General features: G+C 44.2%; 1 pseudogene; it reads left to right on the top strand.

The window, feature by feature from the left end:
* The first annotated feature begins 7666 nt into the window (after nucleotides 1-7666).
* Nucleotides 7667-7784, top strand: LOC126206507 (5S ribosomal RNA; annotated as a pseudogene).
* The last annotated feature ends 4333 nt before the right edge of the window (nucleotides 7785-12117 follow it).

Here is a 12117-nt window from a genome sequence, read left to right as displayed (position 1 = left end):
TTCATTAGTATATGATGATACTGTCTGCAGAATGTGTTGCTAACAGAGATAGTAGTAAAGCAAACTAAGACGTCATGCCTATAGCTGAAGTTTTACCGAGTGAACAGCTAAAAGGTAGTAAGCGACAAACTTTTTCCCTTTCATTATTTTGTGCTAGGTGTCACCGAGAAAAAGTTTAAAATTATGTGCAAAATTTCTCGGAAGTCGCGAAGTGCTAAATACTAGACGAATATAGTCTGGTAATTTACGCGCCGTGAGTTACGGTCCCTCAACGCACATACACAGGTTCCTTCTCTAATACTTGACTTCATGGCAATAAAATACTACTGTGTATGTAACCGCATTGTCAATTCCGACGTTTCGGCCACTGTTGCAAATGACGTTCCTCAGGGCGTTTTTATTCGCACAGTCAATAAAATTCTTATGGGTATGTGACCACACTGTCAATGTGTAACATCTTCCGATGTTTCTGACAGGAATGACCTTCCTCAGTGTGTTTCTACAAGAAAAACACTCTCAGGAAGACATTTGCAACAATTTTTCAATGTCAATAAATTTCACCAACAGCCGTATACTTTAAGATATTCTATATTACTCTGAAAGCAAGCACTTTCGGCAATTCATTTTGCCATCTTCAAGCCCCATACTTCGGCAGAGTGAACGAAACTGATTGCTTTCAAAATAAAACACAATATCTTAAAAGTATACGGCTGTTGGTGAAGTTTACTGACATCGAAAAGTACTTACCAACCGACGTCCCCTGGCCGTGATGGACCAACAGAGATTGATTTCCAACAATGGCCGAAACGTTGCAGAATTTTACGCGTTGAAAATTCAGTCACTTACCTAGAAGAATTTTATTGACTGTGACAAAGGCCGTGGGTATCACCGCTTCCAGTTGACTTATTCTTTTAAGTGTTCAAATGTGTGTGAAATCTTATGGGACTTAACTGCTAAGGTCATCAGTCCGTAAGCTTACACACTACTTAATCTACATCATCCTAAGGACAAACACAAACACCCATGCCCGAGGGAGGACTCGAACCTCCGCCGGGATCAGCCGCACAGTCCATGACTGCAGCGCCCCAGACGGCTCGGCTAATCCCACGCGGCTATTATTTTAAACCTTTAATGTAAGGTTTTACCTGTTTTTTTTATTGTATTACACATTTAAGATAAGACATATGTCTTAAATGTGTAAATAATAACAACTATTTATATTTTAAATTCGGTCAATAATTATACGAAGTACGGAGAATCAAATTCTTGTTGCCAGGGAAACCATTAGATACACAACTTGCAACTGTGACAATATGACCGTTTTAGTCGCTGAGTAGTATAGAAACGACCAGGAAGGTAAGCGAAACAGTTTCGAGCTCACACAGCGGCTAACCAACACTCATTCTGTTGTGACTTGGCAAGACAGCCAAGCCAGTAGAGGTGAAGCCGAAAGGCACGCGTTTAAACTCACGCAGGCTGGCGTGAGGTCTGGAACAGTTAAAGGAGTTGAGACTAGTAAAATAAGTACGTAGCTTCTGGAATGCTTAACTTTAATCCATAATTGGTGAACATCTGTCTGACGGTACATGCATCACAAGATAAATAGCAAATGATAATGGCGCCTTGCTAGGTCGTAGCAAATGACGTAGCTGAAGGCTATGCTATCGTCTCGGCAAATGAGAGCGTAATTTGTCAGTGAACCATCGCTAACAAAGTCGGCTGTACAACTGGGGGCGAGTGCTAGGAAGTCTCTCTAGACCTGCCGTGTGGCGGCGCTCGGTCTGCAATCACTGATAGTGGCGACATGCGGGTCCGACGTATACTAACGGACCGCGGCCGATTTAAAGGCTACCACCTAGCAAGTGTGGTGTCTGGCGGTGACACCACACATTCTTCTTGAGCGCCATTTGCGACTGAGAAGGATTGGGGGAGGACTGGGGGAGGGTAACAGGTAACAAATGTACACAATGTATCATCTGCCACACACGATAATACGACTTATGGAGGATAAGGTAGATTTCTGTACTGAGTTTATTTAGACAGTTTTGTACATTTTCCCTTTCACTGGACTTACAATATTGAAACAAAGTTTTTTTTTTCATTTTCGTTAATGCTTGTATTTATTTATTCGCATTAATTCTAACTTTTCACAATTTTCATCTCTCACTAATTGTAAGTACTTTATTATTCATTGTTTTAAGTTTATGTTTTCTTTGTCGACTTAGCTTCATATTTTATACCGTGTCATGCACCCTTTGACCGGGTTGAAAAATTTCGTCTGTGACGAAAGTGACGTTGACTAGTGCACTCCCAGCGCAGTCAATGGAATAAGAGGAGGGTTCGCCACGGTAGTCGCCCCTTGCTCTCGGCTCCGCAGCCGTTATTGCTTTTTGAGCCGGCTTGCCAACGGGCAGAGCCAGTGCAAAACGCCCGCACTCCGGCGAGCTAACAAATAACCGATCACGTGACCCAATAACCCGGTAAAAAGCGCCATACGTCAGAGCCAGCGGCCTGGCGGGCCGACAGTCGTTTGTTACTGCGCCGTTTCGTTCCGTCCTGTTCCGTTCTGTGCCGTTCCCGGCGCAACCCAGCGCACGCACACACACACACACACACACACACACACACACACACACGCCCAGCCGGCTATGAACAGCACGCAGTAACGGGGCGGCCGAATACGTCAAAAGCGACAAAGGAGCATGGCGCAATTCCTTCAGAAAGGACGCAGCGCTCTTTGTGCAAATAATGGCGACCATATTTCCTCCTCGTCGTAACAGCTCGCGTCGTAAGCGCTGCTCGTTATCTAGAGTAATTGCTGTTGAGTCTCGAATAGATGTACTGGATTCCACAGCGACTCTCAGCGGCTGCTAGACCGTCTACGCAAAATATCTCACGGCGGATTACTCTTTTTTTCCAATACTGAGTAGAGTAATGGTAAAGCAGGGAACATACTGCTGAACGTAAAGTTCAACGGATATGTTGAAGGCATAGAACGCAAAGTCGAGAGAGGAATTAAAACGAACGGGAGAAATACTGGACAACATCTTACAGTTGGCGGACATTGTCACTTGATAGCGTTTAAATATTTGTATTGTATTTCACATATTTCAACAACACGTATCGACAGACATTGTTCCTATCATCAGATAGTCGATACACATAAGATTAAAACTGTAAAATTCCAACTCTATATTTGGGGCGATCATAAAACAAAATAAAACGGAATGGAATGTGGATAAAATCAGTCTGTAAATAACTCTTTCGTGTCACGTCTGACAGTATAAGGTAAATTGTACAGGATCTATGACATGCGAGTTTCAAATGTAAAGCGTGATAAGTTGAGCCGCGCGGGATTAGCCGAGCGGTCTTAGGCGCTGCAGTCATGGACGGTGAGGTTGGTCCCGGCGGAGGTTCGAGTCCTCCCTCGGGCATGGGTGTGTGTGTTTGTCCTTAGGATAATTTAGGTAAAGTAGTGTGTAAGCTTAGGGACTGATGACCTTAGCAGTTAAGTCCCATAAGATTTCACACACATTTGAACCTTTTTTTGGTAAGTCGACGGCTATTATAGCGGTGATTATGTGATGACATTTATGATGAATATAATAGGCGCCCTTTTCGATTACAGATAAACAAATGTAGCTATTTTTGCTCTTTTTTTTTAATACTGGAAGTTGCAACTGGCATTTCTTCCATCATGGCTCTTTGTGTAGCTTTCAGTGCACTGAGTCAGCTAAGGAATGTTGTCTCTTTGTTACTTCCCCTCGAAAAACACATTGCAATGCATCATGAGCGTAGGGCTCTGGTCATTCTATGTTGCCACTGAATATCCTCTCTCAAGGTGCAAGTCCTCCACTACGGTCCAGTTGTATGAAGAGGAACTGTGCGCACAGAAAGGAAAGGAAAGGGTCGGGCCTAACACATGGACTGTAGTTGAGTGTCCTGATAAACAGGGATTACCAGCTACTGTAATGAAACAAGGGCTACAGATCATGTTCATTTATTGCCTGTGAATTCAATGATTACTCAGAACAAATAAGGATCAAATACTCATAACGGGAGATTGAATGCAAATACACATATGACCGTGTGATAATTGTGGGTCCCCACAGGGAAAGTACTGGAAAAGTTCGGGTAAAATAGGTCACATGAACAATAAATCGTATTAACTGACTGCTAAACGCAAATTTGAAGCGTTTGTTGGTAATGATTGCATTGGAACGTTGGTGAGTAAGAGAAACACAATCCCGTAAAGTAAAATCATGGCCGAAGGTTACCACACAGTGACTGATCGATTAATCTGTGTTGGGAATGGAGGGGAACGGCGTAGGTCTTCAGTCAGAAAGATTCCCAACAACTGGTAATAAAATGATGTTTATTAAATATGAAGAAATACTCAACTGAAATGGTGGTCCAGCAAAACTGGACGTTTTAAATTATTACAAATCCTTTGAAACTTTAAAGTCCTGTTGCTGTGCCTCTGAGTGATGCCTACCTAGAGAACAGAGCTGGCGTACCATACCTACGGAGCCAAAGTGTCGGAGGTGACGGACAAACACGGCCGTTGGTAGACTCAAAGCGCTGAAGAGAACTATCTGCCGTAGCTCAGTGCTCCGGTATTTGAGGCATCGACCTATCGCTATCCACACTCGTGATGCCCATGGGTTGGCAGCTGCGGCCCCTGGCGGACCTGTTTGTAGTTCGTACTGCCAATCCATACAGCAGCTGAAACTTCCTGGCAGATTAAAACTGTATGCCGGACCGAGACTCGAACTCGGGACCTGGCGGAAGTAAAGCTGTGAGGACGGGGCACGAGTCGTGCTTGGAGAGCTCAGATGGCAGAGCCCTTGCCCGCGAAAGGCAAAGGTCCCGAGTTCGAGTCTCGGTCCGGCACACAGTTTTAATCTGCCAGAAAGTTTCATATCAGCGCACACTCCGCTGCAAAGTGAAAATCTCATTCTGCATACAGCTGCCGCATTACGAGTGTTTTGAGCGTTACTATCGGTTGTGGTACAGTATTCTCTGGAGTTGTGAGTACCATCACCACCATCTGAACGAACGCGGGTGTTATCCCCTACCAACTTCATACGCTGTTGCTGTGACACAATCATTTTTGGAAATGGTGCTGGCGGGGATCGACACTGACTTTTCTCGTGGTGGAGAAGACTGTTCTTTACGCCTGTCAGCGACCAAGTGTCCTCTGTGTCTCTTGACGACGAAGTCTAGTCTATGCACCTTTCAACGACGAAGTCTGATACTTCTCTCTCCTAATCCTTCGGGTTCTGAGCCCATCAACACTGCCATTTTGGCCAACTGAGACAGCATACTTTACTTCTTCAATGCGAAGGCTCCTTACAATTTTGTTCCGGAAGGCTCGGCGTCACTTTCTGGAAAGATTCCGAAGGCAGACCTCCAACTCCGCTTTCCAGAAACTTGTGAATGCCACCCTGTGGCACATCACCGTACCCACAGATTACGAGTTTCCACCATAACTTTCCGTAACTTCGTCTTCTCAATGTTTGCGTTCAAGGCGATAGCGGCCCTTCTTCACTAAACACTCGCCTTTGGTGGTGTCCCGTGGCTACTGCACAACGTTGTGATGTTATCCTCTGGGACCCTCCATTTGCGTGGTTGGTGTGTCTTTTGGAGAAATCTCTGTAATATTCGCCACTGGCGAGGACAGGGCGAATTCGCTGAACTCCGCACGCAAGTACATTCTCCCTGAAGTGTTGCTAATCTCTACCAAGACTGTCAAAGATACACACAGCCCTCTGCCATGGTGAGTGCGACAGGGCTGGGCGCTCACAGCATTCAGGTGGCTGGAACTACCCCAGCCCACCCCCCTCCCCCCCGCCCACCCTCTAGCATGCATCCAGTCAGCCACCTCGTCTGCTGAAGGCAGGCCAAAGCAAGCGGAAAGTTTAAGGGCCTTGTTTTCACTCCAAACTAACTACTACAACGAATTCAACATGCACTGAAGAGAAATTAAATGAAATCCTCTACACTCATCACCCACCCCCATGGATAATAGCGATTTTTGCTTATAGCTGGGAATTTATTGATTAATCAGACCGAATGTGGCGTTTATGCCACATCCCTGTCCACGTTTATTACGTTTTATTACTAAGTTTTAATGCACAGTATAGGACTATGTTGTTATGGGAAGCTCGCGAATAGGTAGGACGACAAAGCGAATTCACCGAACGACGCGTCGGATGGTCACATAGCTTGAGAACTTCAGGCGAGCAAGAACCGTTTTGCCTGGAGCATGGGGATTCATCTACCATGCTACGCACCAGGAAGCGAAATTTTTGTCTTTATATTTGCTGTTTAAATATTAATATAAAGCCGGCCGCGGTGGTCTCGCGGTTCTAGGCGCGCAGTCCGGAACCGTGCGACTGCTACGGTCGCAGGTTCGAATCCTGCCTCGGGCATGGATGTGTGTGATGTCCTTAGGTTAGTTAGGTTTAAGTAGTTCTAAGTTCTAGGGGACTGATAACCACAGCAGTTGAGTCCCATAGTGCTCAGAGCCATTTGAACCATTAATATAAAGCTTCAGCTATGCTGATGACGTTGCTTGCACGGAGAACTTGTTAATAATAATTTCAATGTTACTCAATTAGTCAGGAAATTATAATTACAAATTTTAATTACTGTCTGTGGTTACTGACTGAAAGGTTGGACCAGTCGAAAGCATGCCCTGAGAGGGCATGCGTCAAACTGCTGAGACAGCTCACTAGTAGTCTGCGATCGGTTTCCGAGGAGGTAATACATGAATCCGTGTGTAAAATCTGATCTCATGTAAAGCCAGAACAGTTTGTTGAAAAATTGCCTCTGATGACGTACTTGCACGAGGTTACGATGTTGTGTTAATGCAAGTCAGTCTCCGATCGGTTGTTGAGGTGGCAACACGCGATCTAGTGTGTGAAGTGCAACTGCGCAACAAAAATGGAATTAATTATTTAAGTTGTCTCTCAAAACATATTTATGTCATCTCATGTTGTTTCTAAGGTCGTAAGAAAAATTTTTGTGACTTTTGCGGTGCTCGAGAACTAGCGATTAATGATCGGGAATCTTGTTATGAATATTAACGACGGACTGGCTCTAGAAATCGTTTTACTAGTTTTGCGATTCCGTATTCTTATTATGTTTGCAATTAAAACCTAACCACTTATTACATTATTATGCACTGTTTATGGCGCAAGTGTTAGGAGCTAGCCACCGACAGAAAGACGGAATAGAAAGCAAGCGGGATAACGGCTACCGTACATATTTAGAAGATTAAGGTAAGTAAGTTGGCTCCAGTGGTGCCAGGGAAAGTGAGCGCAGACATTTCTTGCTAAAATCCACCGTGGCTGTTAATCCCAACACATCTTTAAGGTGGGAGGTTACATATACTGTAACCCACTTTGCAGCTTACGGGTGTCAATTCCACCTTTACTGTGAGGTTACATTTTACCACCGACCCTAGTATTCGTTACACTGTCTTACCAAGGTATTAAGAGTTCTGAGTAGAAAAGAAGGAAACACGAGAATGACTATAGCCTGATGCGTTTCAACATCTGAGATTCAGTTCTTACTTTAATACTCTAGTTCCTGTAGATGTCCATTGCTCACCCAGGTATTACGTTTTCGAACGTGAAATTCTATTGCACATCACATTACTTTCGACGGCCTTGCCGCAGTGGCTACACCGGTTCCCGTGAGATCACCGAAGTTAAGCGCTGTCGGGCGTGGTCGGCACTTGGATGGGTGACCATCCAGGCCGCCATGCGCTGTTGCAATTTTTCGGGGTGTACTCAGTCTCGTGATGCCAATTGAGGAGCCACTCGACCGAATAGTAGCGGCTCCGGTCAAGAATACCATCATAACGACCGGGAGAGCGGTGTGCTGACCCCACGGCCCTCCTATCCGCATCCTCCACTGAGGATGACACGGCGGTCGGATGGTCCCGGTAGGCCACTCGTGGCCTGAAGCCGGAGTACATCACATTAATTTCAAACAGTCATGCATTGGTCCTTAAGCTCAAATCTTACTCCTATTTTTCGAGTGTAAGGGAGTGATTTTAGAGTTCCATGCTACAGTCCAGTATAAGGTAGTGTCGAAGTGGTCTGCAAGTAATTTCATTAGACTGTAGCTGATAAACAATACCGAGTACAACCCAGTCAAGACGGACTTAACTGATGCTTTCTATAATACATTTCACATCCTTTTGTAGAAAACAAATAACAAATATTATATAAAACTTATAAAATGATTTGTCTCATTTAAACCTTTCTCGATTGCACCTGTGTCGAACTTTGTAGTGGGAATCAAATAGCGGATACTTCCGTACGTCTTAAGACGTTTTAAATAAACAGAAACCAGATACAGATATTAAATAGTTATTTGTAGAGTTTATCATAAACAGTCGCTGTTGTTCTAAGAGATAATACGCCTAAATTATCATACAGTACGAGTTCGAGAGGTAGCGCCCTCCAGCAAGGCATCTGTAGTAAAACTGTAGTAACATTCATGGAAAGTATCAAACTCGTTAAAGGATACAAAGCTATGTTCTTTGTAAGCAACATGCCTGTGGACTCTCCTCTGCAACCGACTAAAGAACATGACACATTTTGTGTTCTTTTGCAAGCTGAATTGATGATTCCACTGTCAAGCGGAGTATTTCAATGACTACCTTGCCGCCGGCCGCGGTGGTCTCGCGGTTCTAGGCGCGCAGTCCGGAACCGTGCGACTGCTACGGTCGCAGGTTCGAATCCTGCCTCGGGCATGGATGTGTGTGATGTCCTTAGGTTAGTTAGGTTTAAGTAGTTCTAAGTTCTAGGGGACTGATAACCACAGCAGTTGAGTCCCATAGTGCTCAGAGCCATTTGAACCATGTTTTTGACTACCTTGCCAAATACGCTCTTCGTGGAAAATTTCCCTAACACAGAAAACTGATTGTGGGCGGCCACTCATTTAAGACCTATGCTATGAATTTATTATAGACAGCATCTAATGGACAGCGCGATTTTAAGCTCTAGACACAGATGCTAAAGTGAGGGATTTACAGAATGATTTAACGTGACACGTAAGGGTCTGACAAGGACAATCTCTCATTTAAACAATCTATTCATTAAAACATCGATAATCACAACTCATAAAATGGAAACAATCAAACAGTCGACTACTGTTCTCTATATGAAAATTACGATTAGTGTTTGTAATGGGTAGCAGCCTTAGTCGTCTGCGCTAACTCAGGAATGACGGCCTGAAACTAAATTTCAGAAGTCGCTGTTTCCGCGTGGAAAACACATTCAAGATACGTTCGCTGAACCTGAGAAAGGAATGAGAACGACGTAGCTCTCTGATGCTGCTATGAATGCCCGCTGCAACGTAACTGCCGTGCGCCCTGATGAACGTCGCTGTCTTGCTGGCTCTCTCGAGAAGACAAGGGCGCGTTGCTACAACCTCGACCCAGTTCTCTGGACGTCTCCTAACTCGGAAATGGATGCGGTCAGCACAACGTCTCAGACGAAGTCTATGCCGCCTCCAGCGCGTCTTAACCCTCATTGCATTCTATTTTTGTCTGTTAACACCCTGTTCTCCTTTTCCGCCAAACAGTGCCAGTGGCCAATACTGAAAGTACAATACACTGTAGCCTAACAGCAAGGTAGGTGCAATAGATATGGAAGCACAGAGAATCCCACCAAAGTGATGCGTTGCGATCAGACGCCAACACGCCAATCACAAAACAGAACTCTTCCCTACCATTAAAAAAACGTCCGCTCCCATTCTTTGCTCCTGCCGTCGCACACTAATATACCAATCCTGCGTTTTCGCACCTGTGTCACTGTCATCAGAGGGCCTCTGAAATTGGAAACGACAGCTCACGAGGCTAACACATATTCTTCTCCTGCCCATGTTTTCTAAAGCGGTCGATGGCTCCCTACAAAAACGGTAAACAAGATGTGAGGAAGCTGCCCGGTTGTGAAGCTGGACAATGGATTGGTACCCCCTGGGATGCCTCGGCAACCCCAGTCCCGGTTAAGTCCACCTCAGTCTTCAAATGGTTCAAATGGCTCTGAGAACTATGGGACTTAACATCCGAGGTCATCAGTCACCTAGATCTTAGAACTACTTAAACCTAACTAACCTAAGGACAGCACACAACACCCAGCCATCACGAGGCAGAGAAAATCCCTGACCCCGCCGGGAATCGAACCCGGGAACCCGGGCGTGGGAAGCGAGAACGCTACCGCACGACCACGAGATGCGGGCTATAGCTGTATACGTGACCCACCAGTAATAAAACCACATATAATGTAAAATACACCAAGGTAACCGAATATATAATCCATCCGTCATGAAACATCTAAACCGTAAAGTGCACCTTGAGCACACCAGCCATACAAGATAGGACCACGCTTACAAAACCGCGTACGAACCGCAAGCGGCACAAAGTCTGTATTGCCGCGCACGCAAATATTACTGTGACAAATTACAGAAGCCGCGTATAACGTGGTAAGAAGTGCCCAGATGGCGTGCTTGACCGGCTTAAGGCATAGTTTCGAAAAACAAAATTGTGTAAAACTGATAATTGAAATGCATATAAGCAAATCGAAGCACAAACATAAAACCCAAAAATAAGGTAGAAGTACCCCCTTACAAATAGGTAAAATGAATACATGAAAAACAACGAGTCAAAATATGTCATTAAAACTCCGTCACAGGGAGTAAAGCAGCTAAATTTTGTATTCATAGCGTATGCATTCTGAATCGATAAAACTTCAAGATACCAGGATCGGGGGCAGTCTTAAGCATCGCAAACAAGAGACTAAAATATTCTTAGTCCTTAAAATAAAGAAACGTAAGTTATAAAATATAAAGAGGTAAGGACATCTACGATAAAAAATTAATTAAAAATGCCCCTTTATGGTTCCCTATCTTTCCATACAAAGACCAACAAATAGAGACTGATGCTGTCGACATAAAATAATCATTGCAGTAACATTCCGAACATTGGTAACATTGCATCCTAATATATTTGATTACTACGAATCATTTGATCATCCAGCAATGCCGCGCGGGGTAGCCACGCGGTCCAGGGCGCCTTGTCACAGTCCGTGCGGCTTCCCCCGTCGGAGGTTCGAGTCCTCCCTCGGGAATGGATCTATGTGTTGTCCATAGCGTAAGTTAGTTCGATTAAGCAGTGTGTAGGCTTAGGGGCATATGACCTCAGCAGTTTGGTCCCATAAGACCTTACCACAAATTTCCCATTTCCGTTCTGCAGGCTATCTTTCTCAACATCGAGATGCTCCAGTTCCTCTAACGGTTGCTTGAACAGTCTGTCACGATGGAATAGGAAAGTTTTTGTAAGTCTATCAATATTGTTTACAAAGTTTTAAATTTGCGTATATCTCCTTCTGACACGTGGCGGTCGCGCGATGTGACTGATGTTTCCGCTCGCTGTACCTACCGGTGTCGGGTGTCGGTCACCTTTGATATGCGCCGAAAGGCATATACCGCCCTTGAGGCTTTGACAAAAACCACCACCGCTCTGATTCCGTCTATGTTGAATTGTTTATATCATTCAATCGAAACTTGACTTTCGCTGATTGGTGGACGTGTTTATCTTGGTTCTACTGTGTTGCGAGTTTCAGTTTATCTAATAGAGTTAAAATGAGTAAAAAACGTAATTTACCTCCAACTATATAAAGTTTGTAGTGCAGCTTGTGCTGAGAAAAAGAAACAAAATATGCTAAACGAAATTCACACCTCATGGAGAAGATTGAAAGGTAATGACAATGTCGAAGGTGAAGTAGATTCGAAAATCAAAGAATTGCAAATAAAACTGACGACAAAGAAAGCGAAACTTCAGATTTTTTGCGAAAATTTCTTCGTCGTGAAAACCACTAAATCAACTAGAGCCCATGGACGTAAGAGTAACTTTGAGTTTTAAATTATTTTAACATTCTGTTCTTCATTGCAAATATATATTTCGCGTTATATGGCAATTTGAAAAACAGAACAACCCAGTCAGTTACGTTGAGTTGTTATTCACTGTTTGTTACAAGGCAAAATCGGCAACAGCATCTTTCTGTCTGTCTATTGGAGGTAATCTCGGTAATCTCAGTG

This window comes from Schistocerca nitens, chromosome 1 (genome assembly GCF_023898315.1).
Source record: "Schistocerca nitens isolate TAMUIC-IGC-003100 chromosome 1, iqSchNite1.1, whole genome shotgun sequence".
NCBI classification, from domain to species: domain Eukaryota; kingdom Metazoa; phylum Arthropoda; class Insecta; order Orthoptera; family Acrididae; genus Schistocerca; species Schistocerca nitens.
This window is presented reverse-complemented; position numbering and strand designations above follow the sequence as displayed.